This window comes from Protopterus annectens, chromosome 3.part1, assembly GCF_019279795.1.
Source record: "Protopterus annectens isolate FY-2018-M chromosome 3.part1, PAN1.0, whole genome shotgun sequence".
NCBI classification, from domain to species: Eukaryota; Metazoa; Chordata; order Ceratodontiformes; family Protopteridae; genus Protopterus; species Protopterus annectens.
Window position 1 is genome coordinate 1,905,724,539 of NC_056732.1, and position 23,186 is coordinate 1,905,747,724.

The following is a 23,186-nucleotide window of genomic DNA, read 5'->3' on the forward strand; positions in this document are numbered from 1 at the left end:
CCAAGTTTTTATAGAACAACCTTTCGTCGAATATGAGCTGGCTTGATCTTATCAGCTGCCCATTTACAATTTCTTTTGCTAAGTAAGCATGATGCATGTTTTCATATTTAACATAATCATTGCTAGGCACCACATTTCTTGAGTAGCTGTAGACATGTCTCAAAGTCACCAGGCTTAATAATTTGTGGGTCTATATTAAATCAGTGAACGCTTAAAAAAGTGAATGCTGATGTATTGATCCTCTTTTAGAGAAAGCTGAAAATCCCAAACATTCGGAACAGCGATTTTTTTCCCCTGGGCCGTTGTCGGGACTTTGCCATTTCCTCCGCTGTGGTGTGATCTCGGAGTTGCTATATTTAAGTAGGGGTGTGTGGGGGGTGGGAGGTGACATCCCCCCCACACTTTATTTACTGTTTTGAAGGGTTTTTTTTTTTTTTGTGGAACAGCGATTTTTTTCCCTTGAGAAAAAAATCGCTGTTCCGAGTGTTCAGGATTTTAAGCTTTCGCTTCAAAAGGGTCGATAAATCAGTGTTTGCTTTTTTAAACATTCGCTGATTTAATATAGACCCTAATTTGTTTAATTTGAAATCTAAAAAAATATCATCCGTATCCACATCAAAATTAAATTTCAGTGCAGCACTGGCTTCCAAACATTAATAACATTTTCCAGCTCACTTAAGCCACTTAAAATGAAAAACAAATTGTCAATATATGTATAAAACACTTAGAATAATTAAAAATGAGCTAATGTAAATATAAAGCTCTCCCCATTGAGCCCTAAAGATAATGGCATAACAGGGGGGCCATTATTGTGCCTATTGCAATACTTTGGACCTGTTGAAAGTATCTTTAATTAACAAGATACAATAATAATAGTACAGATATGCATGTACTATTGTATTTATAAGGACACTCATGATTTCTCATCCATCACCCCAGGCAGTAATCCCAAAACAAACCTCATATTACAGCACATACACTAGTCCCAAAACAAGACTCATTTCATAGATGTGGCAGTAATCCTGCAAAAAAAAAAAACAAATCTTCTCAGGCCAGGCAACAGTTTTAAAAGCAATCATTTCACACACCCTGCACAGTAATCCTGAAACAAATCTTGTTCTGAAGACCAGGCAGTAATTCTGAAACAGAACTCTTCCAGCAGCCCAGGCAGTAATCCTGAACGAGAACTCTTCCTGTAGTCCAGGCAGTAATCATGAACCAGATCTCTTGCTGTACCTCAAGAAGTAATTCTGAACCAGAACTCTTCCAGTAGCCCAGGTAGTAACCTTGAACCAGAAATTTTCCTGTAGCCCAGAGAGTTCTCCTGACTCAGAGTTCTTCCTGTAGCCCAAGCAGTAATCCAGAACCAGAACTCTTCCTGTAACCCAGGCAATAATCCTGATGCAGAATTTTCCCGGTAGCCTAGACAGCAACTTTGAACCAGAACTCTTCCTGCAACCCAGACACTAATCCTGAACCAGAACTCTTCCCGCAACCCAGGCAGTAACCTTGAACCAGAACTCTTCCTATAGCCCAGACAGTAATCCGCAACCCAGGCAGTAACCTTGAACCAGAACTCTTCCTATAGCCCAGACAGTAATCCTGAACCAGACCACTTCCTGCAGCCCAGTCAGTAATCCTGAAACAGATCTCTTTTTTTACCTGTCTATTGAGCAGATGCACCCACTTGACAAATAGTCCTTTTTCAGGAGTGAGATGGGGGCAGTGTTTATTTAAATGACCTGCTTAGAGTCATACAGTAGGTAAATGAAGGTGAAATAACTCAAACCCTGTACCCTGGATAAAAAAAGCAGCTCATTAACATCTCAGAGCTCTAGTCCTCTGTGCTAACTTCCTACAACCCAGGCAGAAGTCCTAAAGAAAATCTCATCTCTCAGTCCAAGAAATAGTTCTATAACAAACCGCATTACTCATTCCATTCAGAAGTCCTGAGGCCAACTTCTCAACTGTGGCAGTAGTCCAGAAACAAACCTCATCCCACAATACAGGAACTAGACTCAGAAGAAAACCTGTCATTCAGCTCAGGCAGAAGTCCTGATACCAACCTCAACCCTCCAGTCCTGGCAGTATTCTTGAAATAGAACTTATCCATTTACCCGAGCGGCAGTCCTGAAGCAAAACTTGCCCCTCGGTCCAGGAAGCTGTATCAAAACAAATCTCATTCTTCAGCACCAGCACTAACCCTTAAACCTGTCTCATCTCTGAGCCCAGGCAGAAGTTCTAAGACATGACACTCAGCCCAGGCAGTAGTATTCAAATAAAACTCATACCTCAACCCAAGCAGTAGTTTTGAAACAAATCACATCCCTCAACCCAAGCATTAGTTCTGAAAGAAAACAAAACAATTCCTTCAGTCTTGGCACTAATTCAGAAAATAAATCTTGCCCCTCACTCCAAGCAATAGTCCTGAAATAAAACTCTTCTCTTAGCCAAGGCTGCAGCTCAGAAACAACCTTTGTTTAGCAGGCTTGGTATTAGTTCTGAAACAAAACTCTTCCATCACCCCAACATGAGTCACAAAGAAAACCTCATCCTTCAGTCCAGACACCAATACTGCAACAAATGTTGTCCCTCAGCCTAGGGAAAAGTCCTGAAACAAAACAAGTCCCTCAGCCCAGACACTAGTTCTGAAGCAAACCTCATCCATCATCCTAGGAAACAGTCCCAAAAGAAAACTCATCCTTCAATGTTGACAGCAGTCCTGAAACAAACGTCATACAATAGGCCAGGCAATAGTCTGGAAATAAAAGTGTTCCTTAGGCCAGGTAGCAGATATGAAATAAACATAATCCAGCAAGACAGGTGGTAGTCATGAAATAAAAGTGTTTCTTAGCCCAGGTAGCAGTTTTAAAATACGCATCATCCACAAGGATAGGCAGTAGTTTTGAAACAAAACTCTTCCCTTAGTACCTAGGTAGTAATCCTGAAAGAAAGCTCATGTGCAAACCAAGGCAGTATTCCAAGAACAAACATTGTCTCTCTGTCCAGGCAATAATTCTGAAACAAAACAAATCTCACAACCAGGGTAATCTTGCAAAAACAAAAGTCGTCTTCAGCTCAAGAAGTAGAGCTGAAACATCTCACAGCACAAGCAGTAGTCCTGTGACAAATCTATTCCCTCATCCTAGCATCACTACGAAATCAAAACTTGTCCCTCAGTGCAAGCAGCAGTCCTGAAGCAAAGCTAAGTCCTCACAATAGGCTGCAGTTATGAAACAAAAGTCATCACTCAGCCTAGGCAACATGTCTGAAAAAAAAGGGTACTTTTCTGTTAAGGGGGCAACAGCAGTTTTCGCCTTGTTACTGGTTTTCTCATAAGGGAAGTATGTGCATAGATATATATATATATATATATATATATATATATATATATATATGTGTGTGTGTGTGTGTATATACACACACACACACACACACACACACACACACACACACACACACACACGCACACATTTTTTAACAATGTGCTTATACTCCAAAAACAGTGGAATCCTGCACCAAGGTCACTCCGCCAAAATACACAAAGTATATCCAATAAAAATGGCAAGAGACTCCACGACAAAAGCGAAAGAGGCAAGACTTACTTGATCAGAGTTTATTAAAATGCGTACACAGTAAGCGCTTTCAGGCAAACATGCCCTTCATCATTCAAAATAAAAGAGTTAAAACCACTTATTTAAACATCATGGCAACCAATCAGAAGCTAGTATTTTACCCTCCTTTTTCTTAAAATGGGCTTTAAAGGTATAGCTGTATTTAGACCAGGGCTTCTATCTGCACCTAGTCTAATTATCCATTTTGTTTCTAAACATTCAGTTTCATTAGATACATCACCCCTCTCACATTATTATGTACATTCTGCAAAACCATGAACTTAAAAAAATGATCTTCATATTCATCTATATGTTGTGCCAAAGCATTAGGTATATCATGATGCCTGATATCAAACGTGTCCAAAAATTCTATTTTTTGACATACAATTTGTCTTACCGACATAGTATGAGGTGCAAAGTTGGCAAATAGCCAAATAAACTACATTTCTAGTTCTACAGTTAGTAAATCCATTTAATGAGTACTCCCGTTGTGTCCTGGGATGTATAAATGAATTGGAGGAGCTGATGTGGACACATGCCCTGCAATTTTGACATGGGAAAGTTCCCTGCCGCCCAGTTCTCATGATATTATTAGAGACCATTCTGGGCTCATGACAGAGCATGTCTTTTAAATTCTTGTTCCTTCTAAAAGTAAACCAAGGTATTTCACCTACAATGTCTGCTATCCTTTGATCTGTATGCAACACCCTCCAATTACGTCTGATGATGTCACATATCCCCCTATGTCACTACTATACGTTAGCAAAAAACTGTCCCTGATTAGATCTCCATGTATCTCGTTTAAATACCCTTTCTTGGATACCCCTATGGTACCAGGGTTTAGCTACCCCATTCCGCTTAGTTTTTACATCTTTTATATTCAAATCAATTTGTTGTCTTTTATATCCCCTGTCCACAAGGTTCTCTGCTAGAACATTTGCCTCCAACTCAAATTTCTCAGTATTGGTACACAATCGGGAGATTCTATTAACCTGACCTTTCACAATGTTAGTGAATGTGTGTCTCGGATGCATACTATCAAAGGATAGTAGGCTATTTCTCCAACAATCCATTCTAAAAAGCATAGTTTCAATCCCTCCTATTTCATTCTTCCATAGACGTACATCCAAAAAATCTATCTCAGATGATGAAGAGCTTATAGTAAATCTAAAGAACTCAGCAGTGCTCTCTAGAAAACTCAGGAAAGAGCACAAATCCTCTTTAGTGCACTTCCAAACAAAAACACGTTATTGACAAAACGGACATAATGTCCTAACGTATTGGTCCAAGGATGCATCCGAGAAAACAACACCTCATCCTCCCAGTAAGCTAAAACCAAGTTGGCATAGGAATTGGCACAGGGTGTCCCCATGGCTACACCCTGTGCCTGCCTATAGCAAACACCTTGACACATAAAGATGTTATAGTCAAGTACCAAACCCAGCAGTTTGCATACCCTTTCATTACTGACTTCATCTAATTTTAATTTTTGAGCCAAAACTTGCTCTATAGCCTTAAGCCCATATTCATTATTGATGACTGTAAATAAGTTCCTCACATCCAAGGTAACAAAAATATAATCAACATTATTGAAACCATGCATATTATTAGACAGAGTGGTCAAAAAATGTGCTGTGTCTCTTAAAATCCTGGGATATAATTCAACCACAGGTCTTAAATCACACTCAACCCAAATTGAGATGTTCTCAGTGGCCCAACTCCTACCTGAGACTACAGGCCTCAGGGGTGGGTTGGAGCCATCTTTGTGTAACGTAGGTAAACCCTTAAAGCTACTCATTGCTTTTTTTTCCTGCAGAGGAGACTCAGCTTACAAGGAGGGTTGAGTCTTTGAGAAGAGACATAGAACTACGGTTCAAAGAGGAGTATCAACAGGACAGTATTAATGATTTATTGCTTACAGCTTCAGCTTATGATGCCAAATTACAACGCACCAAAATCAAGAAGTTGGTGCGTGATTTTAATGATTTTTCTGCTGGTTGCATTTTTGTTTGGCCATGTGGGAATGTAAATAATTCCCGAAGGCCGAATGCAGCTAACAATAGAAGGGAACCTGCCTCTAATCAGCAACATGAACAGCAGCTGTCGGAACAGCAGCCTGCAGCTTTTAAGAATTTTTCAGAGAAGACACCAGGAGTAATTGCTGTTTCCAGTGTGACGAAGGAACAACCAGAACGTAGGGATCCATCCTTATTTAAACATAATGATTTCTTTGCGCCACAATTGACACAAGGTAACAGTTTATCCATTAATTTGGGAAATCCTCCTGTATCTTCAGGAGCTAGACCAAAGACAGCACTAGGATTTCAAAGTACAACGTTTCCAATGCTGCCTGCCCCAGTGAAGAAGAAAAATCCACGGAAACGGAGAGTCTCAATGCAACAAGAACAGAAGAGGCACAGGGTCTCACAGTGACTGAGGATACTTCTGGTAACATTGTTTACAATTTATCTAGCGTTGACTTTCAGACTTGCAACGCGCCATTTTAAACAAGGGTTTGACTTTTGTTCCTGATGCATTATCTGACCACAGTCAGGTTATTGTGGATGTGATGTGTTTTGCCAGGAATGTTTTTCTTAAGAACATGTTTAATAATACTATAGGTGATGGAGGAGTAAATCTGAAAGAACCCAGTGATTTTTTACCTAACACTAACCCCACTGTGACTACATTTGTAAAATTGTGTCAAGATGAGATAGAGCAGAACATACAAAACAGTAGAAGGCATAGGTATCGAAATTTAACACATGAGCAATGAATAGCCTTAGAACAGTTACATCAAGATGATAGGATAGTGATAAAGTCAGCAGACAAAGGAGGAGCAATTGTCATATTAAATAAACAAGATTATTGTGATAAACTCTTTTTATTGCTACAAGATACTATCACTTTTGTACCACTCTCTGCTTTGATGATTTCTTCCTTATAGGTTAGGATTGAGACCATCCTATCCAACATGGAAAAGAGTGGATTACTGACACAATCTTTGTATGAGTTTCTTCTCATTGAACACCCAAGGATTCCAGAGTTTCAGGGTTTACCTAAGTTACACAAAGATGGCTCCAACCCAACCCTGAGGCCTGTAGTCTCAGGGAGGAGTTGGGCCACTGAGAACATCTCAATTTGGGTTGAGTGTGCTTTAAGACCTGTGGTTGAATTATATCCCAGGATTTTAAGAGACACAACACATTTTTTGACCTCTCTGTCTAATAATATGCATGGTTTCGATAATGTTGATTATATGTTTGTTACCTTGGATGTGAGGAACTTATTTACAGTCATCAGTAATGAATATGGGCTTAAGGGCATAGAGCAAGTTTTGGCTCAAAAATTAAAATTAGATGAAGTCAGTAATGAAAGGGTATGCAAACTGCTGGGTTTGGTACTTGACTATAACATCTTTATGTGTCAAGGTGTTTGCTATAGGCAGGCACAGGTTGTAGCCATGGGGACACCCTGTGCCAATTCCTATGCCAACTTGGTTTTAGCTTACTGGGTGGATGAGGTGTTGTTTTCTCAGACACATCCCTGGACCAATATGTTAGGACATTATGTCCGTTTTGTCGATGACATGTTTTTTGTTTGGAAGGGCACTAAAGAGGATTTATGCTCTTTCGTGAGTTTTCTAGAGAGCACTTCTGAGTTCTTTAGATTTACTATAAGCTCTTCATCATCTGAGATAGATTTTTTGGATTTACATCTACGGAAGAATGAAATAGGGGGGATTGAAACTATGCTTTTTAGAAAGGATTGTTGGAGAAATAGCCTACTATCCTTTGATAGTATGCATCCAAGACGCACATTCACTAACATTGTGAAAGGTCAGGTTAATAGAATCTCCCGATTGTGTACAAATACTGAGAAATTTGAGTTGGAGGCAAGTGTTCTAGCAGAGAACATTGTGGACAAGGGATATAAAAGACAACAAATTGATTTGAATATAAAAGATGTAAAAACTAAGCAGAATGGGGTAGCTAAACCCTGGTACCATAGGGGTATCCAAGAAAGGGTATTTAAACGAGATACATGGAGTTCTAATCTGGGACAGTTTTTGTTAACGTATAGTAGTGACATAGGGGGGATATGTGACATCATTAGACGTAATTGGAGGATGTTGCATACAGATCAAAGGAAAGCAGACATTGTAGGTGAAAGACCTCAGTTTACTTTTAGAAGGAACAAGAATTTAAAAGACATGCTCTGTCATGAGCCCAGAATAGTCTCTAATAATATTATGAGAACTGGGCGGCAGGGAATTTTCCCATGTCAAAATTGCAGGGCATGTGTCCACATCAGCTCCTCCAATTCATTTATACATCCCAGGACACAACGGGAGTACTCATTAAAGGGATTTGCTAACTGTAGAACTAGAAATGTAGTTTATTTCGCTATTTGCCAACTTTGCACCTCATACTATGTCGGTAAGACAAATTGTATGTCAAAAGATAGAATTTTTGGACACATGTTTGATATCAGGCATCATGATGTACGTAATGCTTTGGCACAACATATAGATGAATATGAGATCATATTTTAAGTTCATGGTTTTGCAGAATGTACATAATAATGTGAGGAGGGTGATTTATCTAAAGAAACAGAATGTTTAGAAACAAAATGGATAATTAGACTAGGTGCAGATAGAAGCCCTGGTCTAAATACAGCTATACCTTTAAAGCCCATTTTAAGAAAAAGGAGGGTAAAATACTAGCTTCTGATTGGTTGCCATGATGTTTAAATAAGTGGTTTTAACTCTTTCATTTTGTTTGATGAAGGGCATGTTTGTCTGAAAGCGCTTACTGTGTACGCATTTTAATAAACTCTGATCAAGTAAGTCTTGCCTCTTTCGCTTTTGTCATGGAGTCTCTTGCCATTTTTATTGGATAAACAATGTGTTTATATAAATATATAACATATGTCATGTGTTAAGTAAAAACACACACGCAGCAGCTGTCATTGTCTTACCTCCAGAATCAGGGACAAGACCGGAAGTAATGCGGAGCATTCAGGGACAGTAAGTGGAGAAGTTAGCTGACTAACAGAATGTGGCTTAACGGACATTTTCTGAAGTAAAAGTCATTTCTAACCTTAACTGATGTCATTCTTTATTACACATAATCCATTATTGTTTTGACCCAAATTGCCAGTCTTAGCATGGCTTATGATGTTCACAGCTTTTTTGGGGGAGATTAGCGGCAAAAATCAGGGATATTGGAGAGACACCACATGCAAGCACATGGACAGGTACAGAGAGAGACACACACATATATTTTTAGTTAGGTCAGACTTCGGGACTGATCATAGGACCCTTTTCAGCCCTGATCATGGATGTAAAAACACACAGTTAGAATACAATTTCTTCATGCAGTCCTAAAGAGCAATCACATTTCAGTGCAAAAGCATTTGCACATTAGACCACACTTCATTCTTTTCTGTTAGTGTTTTTGATATCAGTAACATACGTGCTGAGAACGTTCTCTTATAACTGAAATAATGTGTACACATATGTACGCATTCTTAGTTGGTGTAGACCGCAGAGGAATACTTGTAACGACTTATGCCTTAGGAGGTACTGCACCTATTCTGGACCCAAAGTAGAACGGCAATTAGCATTGGTGCCCCAAAAAAGTTAGAACCAAGATTTCACAATTATTGTATGCTATTTAACTTGCACTTCTGTTGATATGACAACTTTCCTAATGAGAAAACCGTTAACGAGGCGAAAAAAGCTGTTGCTCCCTTAACAGAAAAGTACCAAAAAAGGAAACTCATCCCTCAACCCAGGGCAAAATTCCTGAATCAAAACTTGTCCCTCAGCAGAAGTACTAGCCCTAAAACAAAGCTCATCCCTCCACTAAGGCAGCAGTCCTGAAAAAAAAAACTACCTCAGCCCAGGTGATAGTCCTGAGGCAAAACACCTCCCTCAGTTCAGGTAGTAGTCCTGAAACAAGTTATCCCTCCTCCCAGATGTTCAGTAAAATCATTTGTTCATCTCAGAAAAAAATTTCAGTTATTAATTGCTGTGTGTAAATCTGAGATGTTTACGCTGATTCAGATAATAATAACCTATACAGTGCCTATATGGTGTAGTACATGCATTTTTATGTTTAAATATTGAACATTGTTTTAGTAAAGAAAATGTCAGTATCTTCAGGTAAGGCATATTTGTTGAATCTGTTTCTTCTGCTCATGTTCTTTTACTTAACTATTTTTCTCTGAGGGCAGGATTTTGCTGCAATACGACTAGCTTATTTGGCTGAATCCGTATCAGTAATGGCTATACTAACATCATATCCTGCAGGTGAAAAGCATCTAGCTGCTTTAACTCATTGAGGTATAAGGAAATTTTAGCAGCTGCAATGAGAATTGTTGGATGACTAGTTACTGCTCAGAGACTAATGATCTTGAAGATGTTTCTCATAGCACGATTGCAGAGGAATATACTGATAAAAGTGTGTCTTTTCATTGGGACAGCCATACACTTATTCACACAGCTTAGATTTTAAGCTATTATGTTGTTAAATTTTTTACAGTTAGACTTAATATTCTTTCTCAAAATTTATTGGAGAAAACTGGCAAAGGAACCAAGGTACTGGGAGCAAATAACCAGAGAGAGAAAGATGACAGAATGGGAAGATGCCAAGAATTTATTTGGACTGATAGCAGAGTACAGGCAAAGAGGAAGAAATAGGAGGGTCCTAAATGAAAGACCAGCACTGGTAGAGTTTGTAATAGAATCTAGAACAGAAGCTGCCATTAAAAAAGGAATAATTAGCAGAGTATATAAAATAATGCATGATAACTATAAGAATCAATCAAAGGAGGTTAGAAAGGACTGGGAAGAGAGACTGGATAAGCAATTCACAAAGAAGCAATAGGAGGCTATATGTATGTCTCCCAAATATGCAACAAAATCTAGAAGATTTAGGATTTTTGCCTGGAAATGTTTACATAGATATTTTTATACCCCAAGTAGACTCAAGAGAATTTTTCCTCAGGCAGACAGTAAATGTTGGAGGTGTGAAGGGGAAGAAAGAGGTAATTGGGAACATATTTTCTGGGAGTGCGGTGAGCTGGCAAGCTTTAAGGATTCCCTGTGGGATGCGCTGTCAGAGTTGCTGGGTGGGCAGATTGGTATGACGAGGAAGATGATTTTTCTGAGCTATGATACAGAATCGGAACTGCCTAGTCATGGTAAGACCTTGCTGTTGCTGTGTCTAACAAGGGCAGCTGCCAAAAAGCAATTGTTCGAAAATGGAAATCAAAATCTAAACCAACTATACTGGAAGTAGTGAATATAGTAACATAGATAAAACAACTGGCATTGGGATCTTTAGCAAAGGGTAAGAGCGAATTACATAGGCAAAAATGAGAACTGTTGGGAACAATACATACAGGGGAGGAATGAGGCTTAAAAGAAGGCAGGACTTAAATGAGCTATGTGATGTTTGAGTGAGAAAGATTGGGTAGATTATAAGTGATGTATAATGTTTGCAACTAGGAGTGTGTCAGTATAGTTTGTGATGTAAAATGCTTGCAACTTGATTGTGTCAGTGTGATTTTTTTTATTTATATAAACGTTTGATTGCCTATGTAATGAGTGATGGTTTAATAAGGATGTTTCTTGTTTAAAAAAGGCAAAAATTGAATAATTTATGTAATATTGCTTAGGCTATGTGATATATAGCAATATATGTGAAGTATAATGTTTGTCATATTAACATAGTTTGATTACTTTTATATGAATGTAAATTTGCCTATATCACGTGATAATTTAATAAAGGTGTTTGAAAAAAAAAGAAAATAAACAAATGTGTCTGAACTATGTATGCTATAAAATAAATACTGTTTTTTATAGTTTTTGAAGGTAATTACTTCTTCAGAATAAAGCTTTTGTCAATATGTTTCTGTCTGTTCTTATGCATGTGTCTTCATATTAATCATCAGATTTTTCTTATTTGCCTTTGATAATGTAAAATTCAATAATCTATCACATATGAAAATATTTAGCTTTTTTTGCTTCACCATTCTAAAATATCACAGTTCGGTGTACTTACAGTTGCATCTTAATATATTCCATTCAGGTCTCCTTTCTGCTGCAAATATATATATATATATATATATATATATATATATATATATATATATATATATAAAACATTTTTTTTCAAGTAATTCTGTATATCTTCAGAACAAAGAGTCTATGATTTTTTTATTTGATTTTTACATATGTTTCCCAGTGGTACACTGATTACAAGTGACCATATGCAGGTACTGCCCAAGTGAAATAATTCAAAGAAAAAGAAGGGGGGAAAAAAAGAACAGAAAGTCAGTAAGCTGTACATACCGGCAACAGAACAGAAAGGAAAAATATAACATTAACTGTCTAGTAGCAATTAATAGATGTAGCAACAATCATGAGAGAACTGCAGATTTTTTACAATCCACATGATTATATTTCAGGTTTACATCCTGATGGGAATGCTGTGAGGCAATGAGACTCTGGGCAGGGGATTGTGGGAGAGTTAGAGTAAGCCTACAGGATGAGAGGCCCTTATGTGATGCAACCTGCTGTGTTGTAAGTGCAGTTTGATTTAGTGTAAAAGATTTTTTTTATGATCAGCTTTGAAGGTGGGGAAGGGAGGTTGTTGTACCTTAAGGTGGCTGGGGTGGGATTCAACTATTTTAGGAGTGAAGATGGAGAAAGTGTGGTTGGTGCAGTGTAGCATGATTTGTGGGGGGGTTGTTTGAGAGAAGCATCTAAGGTTGTGTTGTGTGTGTGTTTAGTATAAAGTTTGGCTGCTAGTGGTGAGTGTGACGATATTTGAAGAGTGGGTGAAGATGGGTGAAGGCTGCTAGTCTAGCCAAATTGAATTTGGTACCTAACTCTGTAATTTTGTAAATATGAATATAAACTACAAGCTTGTTTTCTTGGTGGAAAGAATATGCTGTGAAATGTTGAACTTAAAATAATGTAGCAACATTGTCCTCTGCTGTAAAGAAAGCTAAGTCAAGCATTTCATATCTGTCCTTTGAAGTTAAAATTATTTTATGTCTGTCCTTTGAAATTAAAAATTCGCCCCCGGATTCATGAAGCTTGGCGCAAGGCCGGTGTAATGCCTGCGCTGGCCATGCGGTGTATAAATGGTGTAGTAGCGCCATATGCATATTAATGAAGGTGAGCCGCTACCACATCCACGTGCGCTTGTGCATGGGGCGTTACTAAGCTGCGACCGGAGGCGTGTCAATGTCGGCTGGCGATGAGCAACCTAAACTGCTGAATATTATAGCCTGCCTGCAATAGTAATCGCACCTATCAGTGTCCGTGGATAATGAAACGTATGCAAAGCATGCAAGACAGTTCCCGGCCACACAAAATGGAGAACCAAACAGAAATGCACGCAACATAAGATAATATTCCGTCCATGGAACAAATGATATTTAAAATCGTGTGTCCGTAATGTACTGCACTGTCAGAAGTTATACCCAGTGGAAGTGAAGCGCATCATGTCAGCGTGCCGCCAATACACACATCTAGCCCCATGGGTATGGTCACCAGCAGTTCCACAGTGGTAGTGATAGTACACAGCAGGGCAGTTGTGGCTATATAACAACCGTAAAGAAATCTGACAGTCCAAATTGTATACCAAACACACACAAACATATGTATATTAAAATGTGCTATACACATGAACAGGAACGTAACCGTCACATACACATAGGATGCTATACGCGGAACCGGGATATCCAAAAGTAGAACTCATGCATGCAAATGCAATACACAACAACCCCAGTATAGGACATAACCCGCACCCATGCCCGAATGTCCACCAAATCCAGCTACCAGCCTTGCGCATCCGTACACCTGCACATAGCGAGTATTCCCCATATGTAGTAGGAGGTATCGTCCTAGGCAGTGTCCGGATTGCAAATATGTATCCCACGAATGTAAACATCCCATCACAGGTATGTAAATCCAAATGCCCGCGCATTAATGTTACAGCAAAATGTGTGTACATCCCGCGTGGGATAAGTAACCTGCTGAAACCTCAGAGTTGTTAACACGCCACAGTGTCCATTACTGTACACATCTGGACAAAACATGTATGTGTAGTCACGGTACTGTTCAGTTTCTACACAGACATGCAATTCATACTACGCAGGATGGAACAGCTGCCCACCATGCAGGTCACCCCACTAGGGTTGCCACTTGTTCAGATGGCCAAGGTGGGACATCCCTTGTAGAAATGTGAGAATTTGCTGGATAAAACATACCCCCGGCCAGTGCAAAGGACAGAATTACACATGTATGCCAAGATAAAAGCTCACAACATAGCATTTGAATAGCTTATGCTATCCCAAATAATAGTTATGTGTACCAGATACAAAATATCTGTATCATGCAACTAGTACAGAAAATAAGAAATATATTATTGTCTTAAAATCACAGGACATTTGCCATGTCTTAGGTGTCGTCACAGGACACAACTGTCCAAAGTGCGACCTCCCCTCGCAAAGAGGAACAAGTGGTAACCCTACACCCCACCGAATTATCGACAGTATATATTCAACTCAATCATATACCGACACCACCTCTCAACCTATTACAGCAACAAAACCTGGACAAAGCCCAAAAGGATGGGAGAACAAATAGGGACAGATGTAATTACTGCTCCCACAAGCTTCGAAAGTTCACTGAATAATAGTATGTACATAAGCAGGAAATGTTGTGAAGGATGTGGGGTAGTCCCCAGTATTACAGAGGTCCGTACAAATATACTGTAACAAACCGTCACATATGTTGACTGTACTACTGCATACCTGTAGTTAATTCATAGTTACGTCATGTGCAAAATAATAACCCCCGTAAGAATGAATACAGGAAATAGTCAAATGTGAATGGGAACACCACTCACCGTGGATTATGTATCGTAACCACCCCACCCATATTATGTATTGCCAACATCATAAGCTGCGGACAGGTGCCCAAACACCTGTGTCTGTAAACAGATTAAATGTTCAAAATGTACAATCCCTGTCCATGTGCTTTGTCTGACATTTGAACACGGTCAGGGCAGTTCCGTTCACCAGTCGGACAAGCCTAAACCCAGATCACCACATGAACACCCTGACAATTAAAGACCTGTATGTGTCAGGAATATAAGCCTTTGGGTTCTGAATATCCCTGCAGTGATGAAATATGCAGCTTGGGTCCAGAGCAGTAAGGAATAGGGAATGTGTAACATGTAGTACCGCATTCTTCACAGCAGGAGAATGGATGCCTGTGACGTAAGTGAAGCGGAGAGGCATATGTTAATGTAGCTATGTACTATGGGTATGCATATAAATGAGTCAGAACACCAAACGTATATTGGTTACAGCATCCGGCCAACGTGAATGCAGTCCCAGTTGAACAACGACTACAGCACATATAATGTGAAAGTGTAATGAATGCGTCTGTGCTGTACAGACAGTTAAATATGTAAAGGTGAACGTGTGTTTCATAACGTCCGTTAATGGGATTACAGATAAGTACTGGTACTGTCACAAGTAATAAAGCCCACGTAAGCACAAAGACTTAGTAAACATATGTAACCCACAATAAGGATATGTATGCGCGCCCGCGCGTAACCTACAATAAGGAAATGCAAGTGCGCCTGTGCGTGTGTGATCCACTCACAGCATAGTAAATGAATGCTGTTTCCCCCACATTAGTTATACATGGCTCAAACCCGTTAACCTCGTAAAGTATGAAACCGGACAAAGCCATGCAAACTACCGGTACATATAGGGACAAACCCCAGATATGTGCCAGAACAAACATAGAAAGTGGATAGAATAACAGGTGTGTCAGTAGCATGGATTCTCTGAAGGGTATGCAGTTGTAACCTGAACTGCTTGCCAGAAATCCCCACCGTAAGTCTCAGATGAAATGCCACTACATTGCCAGATAGACACAGGTTTATGTAAAACACAGCGAAGATAAAGGGGCAAGCAGCTGTACACTCAGCAACAATCTGTATAGTGGAAAGGTATGGTATGGATATAGATATATGTGTATACACATAATCCACAGACGTAAACCAAAGCAAGTTATGAAATGAGGATTGTACATGTATATATGTATACACAATAGACTTATGTCCCGTAGATATGACATATGTATATAAATAGGTGACGTTACATCTAATATGGGTAGACAGACATGCAGGAAAGGTGAATACACCGCAACATTCAAAAACATTGGCCAGAAAGTGACAGTCCAGCAAGTTCTACACTTTAAACATGCAGATAGGTGTCCATTGCAGGACTCCATAAATTGGAATATGTACTGTCAACCGACATTGATGCAAAAGAAGTGACCACAGCAAATACGAAATAACTGTACATGCAACAGTATCAGGTGCAAGGGTGATGACACATGTGTCGATAGAATGTATGACGTACGAACTGATATCCGGAGAGTGGGGAGTGCATACGTGTCTCCACACTTCAGTAACGCACACATTAAAAATGTGTAATGGGTACTGTAGAGGGTTGTCAGGTATGGGAATCATGGGTATGCAGATATGGGCCTAGGTGTTGTTTGGCAGGGATTTCATAGGCCCACCCCACGGGAGTGATGTGGGTATAGCACACGTCTATATCCCCAATAATGGGGCAAACCATCCACTGGATATTGCGGAAACCATTTTGGCAATATGTAGGACCCTATATCAATGTAATGTAGGTGACAATCATGGATGGACATGCGTACGACCAAGATGGTACCCATAACTGGCAAACTGTCAGAATAACACAGCTGTACTAAGGCATAGTACATGAAATACAAATAGGGACTATATTAGATATACCCCAGACAAAGTCAGAACGTTGTGAGAATACTGGTGTACCCATGAATACGGATGTTATGAGTGTTACTAATCATGTAATGGAAATGTCAGTCACTATTATCTACCGCACAGTCCGTAATGCCTTGCCAGCAATTTACCAGAAAGGCACATCACTATGACAAATGTAACAAGGTCAAACGTCAGGGTGTTTACCCATAATGTGTACAGGTTAGGGGTATGAAGGTAACCTGTCCAGAATATATGTACAGAACTAGTGATACTAGGTGGACAGGTAAGAAGAAAGACATCCGGACAAATGAGAAAACATGTACAAGTCACACGCATGTACACCGACAAATGTGAATGACAACGTATGCCCTGTGAATGTCAATGTGGAAGGTTAATAGACACAAACGTAATGTGTCCCTCAGGGTGTCATGCAGTGTCACCGTAACAATGTCCAGTCCCCCAGACACGTACGTGAGCTCTGCCACTGACGGAAAGCGCAAATACTGGCGCACACATATGGCACATGATAGACCAATTAGTGTGGATAAGCAGCTGTTGGCCTGTGTGAGGAATACAACTGTCTGGGTGGGTGTGTCCTGCAATATAAATGTAATGGCATGTGGCCTGTGATGCCGCCATACAGAGTGTGTATTGGTGTCAGAAAGTTGATATTTTGTTACAGACACATACTCCGCAACTGTACAGATTTACGAAGAATGTGCAGAGTTCTGCCTCATATGTTGGGTGTGTTCCACGTAACAGTAACATTCTGGCACTTCCATGATAACTGAAGACATGAAATGATGACAAACATGCGTAAGACACCAAATCCGACAGAAAAGCCATACTAATGCAAAACCTATTATTGTGTCAACTATTTACGTTTGTAAGAGCAACATGTCAATACTGCCCCTATGTGTCCCACTATCAGATAAGGCCTTGTCCAGCAACTTGCTCTAAGAGGTGGAGTGGTATGAACAGAAACAGATACATGTGTGAGGAAACAGCAATATCGACTGCAGGATAACGCAGAAGGTATGACATGCGCTGCAGTAGGATGTGCAGTACTGTCCGCAGGTATGTGCTGACATTGCAAATGACACAGCAGTCTACATGAAGAACCTTTAGGGCTGTCACCTTTACAAATGATGATACTGGGACATACCCACAGCCATGCACACAGCACAAATAGACATATACACATCAAAACTAGGCCATGATACATGACGCCTCAGGTGTGTACGAGTACAGTGAGAGTACAGCAAGGATAGATGTCTGCCAAGATATACAGCAAACGCCTGTAAGGGCGTGTAACACTGCCCGTAACACGGACGTTGCATGGACAATGTTGGGAGTTGCAACACACCCCATTGGTATGTGAAAGCTATGCAAATATGCGATACTTAAAACAGTCAGCTGCCCATGCAAGAGCAGGGTTATGGGCAGAATATATATATATATATATATATATATATATATAGAGAGAGAGAGATACAGACATACACACACACATGTGGCAGGGCTGGAATCGAACCTACACATGATTACCCTATCACACTACAGCAAGACGCATTTACAGAACACGCTACCGAGACTACTAAACACAGCAGACACACAGGCATTCTACTAGGTGCGTGTCAACATCCGCAAAGACAAATACGGCAGCAGGATACGTCTATATTGCAAAGCATCTAAAAGCATAACCTGAGTCCCCAGGTGGACAGGAGCATGCACACATACACACACACACATCTGGCAGGCCTGGGAATCAAACCTACACCTAACTACCCTATCACACTACAGCATGACACATTTACAGAACGCACTACTGAGACTACTGAACACAGCACTCCCAGAGGCATACTTCTAGGTGGGTGACATCATCCGCAAAGGCAAAGATGCCGATAGGGAATGTATGTGTTGTGAGGCATCTAAAAGCATTACTGTGTCCCTAGGCAGCTGGAAACACACGCACACACACACACACACACACACACACACACACACACACACACACACTTGGAAGGGCCGGGAGTTGAACACACACCTACCTACTCTAACACATTACAGCATTACGCATTTACAGAACGCACTACCGAGATTACTGAACACAGCACTCTCAGAGGCATACTTCTAGGTGGGTGACAACATCCGCAAAGGCAAAGACGCCGATAGGGAATGTATGTGTTGTGAGGCATCTAAAAGCATTACTGTGTCCCTAGGCAGCTGGAAACACACACGCACACACACACACACACACTTGGAAGGGCTGGGAGTTGAACACACATCTACTTACTCTAACACACTACAGCATTACACATTTACAGAACGCGCTACAGAGATTACTGAACACAGCACTCTCAGAGGCATACTTCTAGGTGGGTGACATCATCCGCAAAGGCAAAGACGCCGATAGGGAATGTATGTGTTGTGAGGCATCTAAAAGCATTACTGTGTCCCCAGGCAGTTGGAAACACATGCACACACACACACACACACACACACACACACACTTGGAAGGGCCGGGAGTTGAACACACACCTACCTACTCTAACACACTACAGCATTACGCATTTACAGAACGCACTACCGAGATTACTGAACACAGCACTCTCAGAGGCATACTTCTAGGTGGGTGACATCATCCGCAAAGGCAAAGATGCCGATAGAGAAAGTTTAGAGAGTGAGCAGTCTGAAAGCATATTACCGTCCCAAGGTAGACGTACACAAACAGGCCAGTGCTGTCAACGGGCCAACTAAATATCTACGGAGCATAACAAACACTGAATAGATATGGGATGCGCCACAGACAGTACACCCTTTGAGAGAGCAACAAGTGTGTTCAATGTAGGCATCCATCGTGACATTGAAATTGGACATCTGGTGCCTGGATGACCACCATGGCTATACAGGATGTCAATGGCCATGCCCACACGCTTAGTATCACACGTCTGTTTGGAATGTACTGTGTGTCCATCTACACAACGGTGTACTGGGCATGCTCACACACATAGCTGTTGCAAAGGGCCATCTTGCATGCACACGGAGTCTAATCACGGAGGGGTGCAGTGTGGAATGTACTGTGTGTCCATCTACACAACGGCGTACTGGGCATGCTCACACACTTAGCTGTTGCAAAGGGCCATCTTGCATGCACACGGAGCCTAATCACGGAGGGGCGCAGTGTGGAATGTACTGTGTGTCCATCTACACAACGGCGTACTGGGCATGCTCACACACTTAGCTGTTGCAAAGGGCCATCTTGCATGCACATGGAGCCTAATCACGGAGGGGCGCAGTGTGGAATGTACTGTGTGTCCATCTATACAACGGCGTACTGGGCATACTCACACACTTAACTGTTGCAAAGGGCCATCTTGCATGCACACGGAGTCTAATCACGGAGGGGTGCAGTGTGGAATGTACTGTGTGTCCATCTACACAACGGCATACTGGGCATGCTCACACACTTAGCTGTTGCAAAGGGCCATCTTGCATGCACACGGAGTCTAATCACGGAGGGGCGCATTGTGGAATGTACTGTGTTTCCATCTACACAACAGCGTACTGGGCACAGTACGGTATAACTGCCCTCATGCACAGGGCGGTCACACATGCAGTGACCTGTACACACACAGCCGCCATCACAGCTGTCACAGGTGCAGGTCACACACATACACACTGCAGTGTACACTGTAGCTGTCACATCAGCACCATGTTATTGGTGAAGCGCTACACAGCCTTACGGTCCCACAACACCATGTTGCACATGACCACTGGGCTGTACAGCGGTGTACACCAGCTGTGCAGAGTACACACATACCAACAGGGATCCAACAGGTGTTATGCATTGCAACGATGCCAGTATACATGAACAGGTCGGCTCATGACATACCATGGCCCTTACACAGCTGTGACACCTGACTGTTGCTGTACACCAATGAACACACGTCTGGGTCCATCGTACATGTGATTGTGTGGATGTGTGCATGGACTGCACACACAACACATACATACATGGCCTTTGATGTACCTTGTGCATAACACTGGCCCAATCAATGCTACACATGCAAATTGAAGGTGGGCCCATGTCTGTTGAATGCTCACACTACAGGGGGTAGCAGTGTTAACCGGGACACATACCCCTGTACTGGTCGCTTGTGACACCCGTGATATCATACCGCAGTCCATGTGTCATGTATGTCAACACACATGTCCAACAATAGCAATGCATACAAACATGGCAACAGGAGACGCATGTGACATCTGTACTGTGCATGCAGCAAACATGCATGTGCAGTGGCCGATGTCCATAACATAGTTGCACCTACCTACGACATGCAGACGCAATGCAGACCCATCATTGACATCTGTATACGGTGACATACAAACAGCACATATGGAGGGATGTGTGTATGTAACGTGGTGAGCCACCTGTCTAGATGTATGTGTGCAGAGGGTGGCTCACAGTTGTGTCACACACCATCCTATCATGCCATGTGCTAACTGTACGCTATGTCGCTGTTACGTGATGGTGCTGACATAATGCATACACAGCGGTCAGGTGTTAACAACTATATGTCATATGGCACCTGTAACACCTACAACCTCCCGTGTGTATATAGCAGCACATTTGCCAGATATAGCGTTGGTACACATAATGCAATCAATACCGCTGCATGTCCAGCAAACGTGTCATCATATGGCTGGTGTATTATTCCCAGCACTGCCATGTGTGTCCGAATGTGTGACCAGGGTTGCCACATATTGTGGGGAATATGTCCCAGTTGCTACACATCCCTGTACACCATTGTAGAGAACTGTACATACGTCAGTGTGGGAAGCATGACGTTAGCCGGTGATGTGCATCACACACATTGGCTGTCCGTATACACATGTGTGGTCACCACAGTGTGTGTGTGTCTGTATGTATGTCTGGTGCTTGGTGTGAGTGTGTATGCTGATATACGGTGGGAAATTATCACTGGCCCCACGCGTTGACTAACCCATAATGGTGATGCATTGCACAACCCTGTTGATGCCATAGGTCCCAGCCATACTGGCTACCTGTGCATGTCCCTTCTGTGACACTTCGCATGGGTGCATAGTACTGTGAGGGTGATGACCACACAGGCAAGGGTCCCCAGCTGCACACTATGGGGTGTGCGTTATAGTGGTGTACACCCCGTGACTGCGGCCATGTTCACGTACTGTTACGGATCCTACTGCTGCACAGTGTGGCCTCCAGCTACCAAGTGACACCTTACATCATCATTGGCCAGGCCGCTGTGTACAACCCCTGCACCATGTCACCATACCTGTAATGTGTCCTGCTATGTATGTCACGTCTCTGTCCAGTGTAGCCTGTGGCACCGACCACATGCATCAGGTGCAGTATATGTGCAGACATCTGTGTCATGTTTGTGTGTCCAACAGTCAGGATGAGGGTACATGTAGCATGCTGATATTGCCAGACGTGCCTGTGTGTACTCCACAGTTACACGTGGGGCCTGCAAACACTGCTACCTGTAGGCACATGCAAGTACACCATAGGAGGGAACCAGGGTATCACAACAAACATGCTGCTACAGATGTAACCGAGACACATACCGTGAACACATCACAATGCATGCTGCACCTGCACTACATGGTGTGACTGGTGCATGTCGACAGTACACAAACCTATGTCACATACACAACTCAGTATTCACACACAACCACTGCAACATACACATCCCTCACTATGCATACACACCTCTCACTATGCTGTTCACCCTGTGCATCAGAATATTTGTGCAAAACCCTGCACTGATGGTGTGGATGACAGAGATGCGGCACAGGCTTCATCATATGCACAGGGTGATATGTTTGCCAGGGGCATAGGCTGAACCAATGGATAACATCATGTGTGTGTAAGGGCCGGTGAATTGACTGGACATATATGTGCAGAATGCATGTGGGTGTTGTGGAGCCCTACAGTTGTGTTTGCTGTGTGCATGTATGTGTGTACACAGTTCTGCCATTTGTGATGCCTACATGGGGTATAATTGACAGCCCCAGATTGTACAGTGCAGGTTGTACAGCTCACTGTGTCCGTCCACGGCCACGTGACCTGTGCCTGCCTGGGGTTGCATGGGCACTACCAGGTGGAGGTACAGAGTGGCTACTGTCCGATGACATATGTATCTGGAAACGTGTCCCCGCTGAGACCATCCAGGGCCACGTCCATGTGGCCTGCTGTGTCCTGGTGTTGACAGCGCAGCAGCAGCTGCACTGCTACTGCTACCGGCACTATGGGAGCGGGCATGTGAGGTGGCACGGTCACATCGACCTACACTAGGTGGTGTTGCTGGCCTACGTCCACGTGGCCTACGCCTCAATCTTACCAGGTGTTCCAGCACAGACAGCTCCCGCTCGCAGATTGCCATGCCTCGGTCAAGGATACCGACCATTTCACCTAGTCGCCTATCCAGAACATTAGCAATCTGCTGTTGAGCATTCGCCAATGCCTGGATGTTGTCATTTAGGGTGTGGATAGCAGCCCTCTGCAGCCTCTGTCCTTCTCTGTTCTGCCGTTCAGCATGTGCCTGTGCCACCATTACAGTCTGGAACATGCATCTGGTGATACCAACTGCTGCGCTCTGTCCTGCAGGTGCATGTCTACCAGAGGTTCTCCTACGAGCAGCACCGGCCACATGCTTGTGTGGCACATCTG